Genomic DNA, 3,444 nt, shown 5'->3' with positions numbered 1-3,444 from the left:
TTTTTATAAACAAACAAAACAAAACAAAACAAAACAGAAAGGCCCAGAAAGCAAGGCTGCAAGCCCCGCCACTTGTCCGCCGGCCCATCTTGCCAGTCTCCTGTTCCCTTTTTGCACTTCAGACAACCTGATTTTGCAATTCCTTCTTTGCGACACACACGCTTAGTGTGTTACCAATAGCTTAGTACATACTGTCCCCCTTCCAGTGCCCACCGCCACCAGAGAACTCTTCACCTTCCCCTACTTCCAGCTCAACTCCTACCCCGACTTCCCCACCCCTGCCAAGGGCCATTAATAGCCCTGAGTTGCTCAACGTGTTGATGTGACTATACTCAGTATGTGGCTACACTCAGTACGTGACTGCACTCAATACGCCACTTTGTTTCTTGTCAGTTGACTTGGGAAGAGTGGCCTCAACTGAGAGACCACCTTCATGGCTTGGGGGCAAGTCTCTGGGGCATTTTCTTGAATAATAATCAATGTTGTGAGGGCCCAGCCCATTATAGGTGGTGCCACCTTTGGGGCGGTGGTCCTGGGATGTATAAAAGAAGCTAGTCATGGAGACCAGACAGTAACCATGCTCCTCCATGGTCTCTGCTTGGTTCCTTTTCTACGTTTCACCTTGAGTCTCTGCCTTGGCTTCCCTCAAGGGCACTGGTTTCAGGAGGTGTAAGATGAAATAACCCTTTCCTTCCTAAGTTGCTTTTGGTCGTGGTCTTTATCACAGCACTAGGAAGTAAAGTAGGCCATTCTGTTTCCCCAGTGAGAGTCCGAGACCCAAGAGTCAAGCCTATTTTCTGTACCCTTTACCTGTCCTCTCTGGTGTAACAAAACGCCCAGTAAACCCAACACTGACTTAAAGGAAAATCGTCCGTAAACTCACAGCCCAGGAAAAGCAGCTCCAAAATTCTAAGTTGTCCTTCTCCACCCCGGCCCTGCCCCTTCCTTTCCTTTCTTGCTTGCTTTTTGTTTTAGGTCTGGTCTCACACAGCTGTCTATCCAAGGGTTGATCTGATGACCTGCCTCCACCTCCCGAGTGCTGCAGTTACGGCTGTGACCACACCAGGCAAGACCTACTCTACAACTGTGTGCTGGCAGTTTCTGGGTTGTCTTACTAATCATGATTTTGGAATTGAGATCCGAGACCTGCATCTTCATCCCAGAACTCTTGGCAAAGTTCTTTCCCCATTTAGAAGCAACTTGAGGGACTGGGAGGTAGCTCAGCAGTTAAGAGCACTTGCTCTTCTTGCGGAAGAGCCAGGTTTGGTTCCCAGCACTCAGTGGGTGGCTCCTAACCTTCTGGAACTCTAGTTCAGGGGATCTATCTCCCTCTTCTGACCTGAGCAGGCACCAAGCACAAACGTGGTACACACACACACACACACACACACACACACACACGAAGGCAAAACATTCACATACATAAAATGAAATAAATCTTTTAGAACATTTTGGAGACAGAAGTAAGGGCAGGATGGCCAGGGAAGGCTCCGTCGGCCACTGATCATGGAAGTGGGGGGAGGGGAGAGACAATAAGAGGGGCAATCTGAAAACTGTGAAGATCCACACGCTCCCCAGCCAGAAGCATCTAGGGTGCTGTGTCCCTAAGAGTGCCCACTGCCCTCCTTCCACCCCTAGAGACTGTTAGCTGTGGCACTGCTGGATCCTGAGACTCAGGACAGGTCTTCAGGGGACACAAAGGACAGCACTACAGAACTCCGGGAGTACCTAAAGTGGCCCTGGGGCAATGGCCATGGTTTCTGTGCCACAGGTAGGTTGTGTTTGTGGCCAGAAGGACGGTTCAGAATGAAGAGGAGGAGACAGAAGCGCGGCTCCATCATCCCGGGGACACAGGGTCCCGCGCAGCTGTGGTCCCGCGCAGCTGTGCTCCTCTCTTCCCAGGCTCAGCTCCGCGGGCCGGGCTGCCGCGAGCTCTTGGGACTGAGGACGAGCGTTGGTCACGCAGAACTGCGACTGCGCAGGAACCAGATACCGGCTGGATATTCTCTCAGGGTCTGAACACAGGCCTGTGCGTGTCCTGTTGGGGAAATCGAGGCAGGGATTGATTTCCCCCCCAGCTTTCAGATCCCTTCTTACCGCAAAACGGACAGAGAGAAGCGAAATAAGGGGGGGAGGGGGTATGGCTAAGATCCAGTCTCGGGCCTCTGCACGCTCCAGACTGCAAACTTGACCTTTCTTTTCGTTTCTATACCCCCACTTCTCACCCCCCAAGTAAGTGACACCGCCAACCACCCTCAATTTTCGTGCATTTTTTTTTGGGGGGGTGGTGAGGTCTTTTTCAAACTCTGTGAGATACATGGAAAGCTCTGGTCCTGCCACGCCTTAATTTAAGACCCTTGTGTTGGAGTTGTGTGGGAAGAAAACAGCGAAGTTTTGCTGAAGGGAGATATCCCCCCCACTCCATCGCCACCTGAGAGGACCTACATTCCTGGACTCATAGTGGGCACCGAATAAACTGCGGAAGGGTGAAGGAGAGAGCAAGATGTTGACCGATTGGACTTGAGCCTCAGCAATAGATCAAAGAGCATGTCTGACAAGGACGAAAATCTGCGGGCCTGGTGGGACTTTGCTCTGGGTTTTGGCCACTTGGCCTGCTCAGCGCCCTGGCAACTGCACACGTGTTGAGCGCAGGAGCGGGCAGTGGTCAGGCTGTGGGCAGGCTGCTGGGCCCAGACCCGCCTGCGGCGATTTACCCTGCCCTTCGGAGAAAGAGTGAGGTATTTACTGCTTTCCCAATAGTGATGAGCGTATGTATCTCTCTGGGCCACTCAGGGTTCCTCAAAAAGACAAAATAAAAATTTCTTCTCAAAAAGTGTTCTTTGGGGGCCAGGACATAGCTCAGCTCTAGAGTGCTTGCATTCAGCTTGGTCTCCAGCACCAATAATAATAGTAATATTAAAGATAATAATAATAGTTTGGGCACGGTTCCTTGGGCAATCACTGACTCTCCACTAGGGACACTCGACTGTAGACCTCGTCCTGGGAACCACTCTGCTAAGTCTCTATGGCCCCATCTGTTGCCCATTATCTAACGTTAAGTACACTGGGCTGGTGACAGCTGCTTGGGTCTGTGTGTTCCAGACAGAAATAACCTCTCTAGTCACTCTGAGAGAACATGACTGGTGGAAACCTGAGCAGTGAAGACACACTAAGGGCTGTTTCCTCCGGGTCCCATGCTGAGCCCGCAGTTTCAGGGGACACACTGGTTTAGCCAAACCCTAGAGGTTTAACTCAAAAAGCAGAAGTGAAAGGAAGGACCAGTTTCTCGGTGCCCGAAAGGGTTATTCTGATTTAGACTGGCAATAAAAATGCAATTGGCTGGGAGTTGGCATGACCAAAGTGCATTCTAAATGTCTTCCCTCCGCACACGGCACAGCTGGCACTTTGAGGAGCTGAGCTGCAGGCTGCCCTTGCGGAGCTACG

The sequence above is a fragment of the Arvicola amphibius genome, chromosome 6, assembly GCF_903992535.2.
Source record: "Arvicola amphibius chromosome 6, mArvAmp1.2, whole genome shotgun sequence".
Taxonomy (NCBI): Eukaryota; Metazoa; Chordata; class Mammalia; order Rodentia; family Cricetidae; genus Arvicola; species Arvicola amphibius.
Note: the sequence above shows the minus strand (reverse complement) of the source record.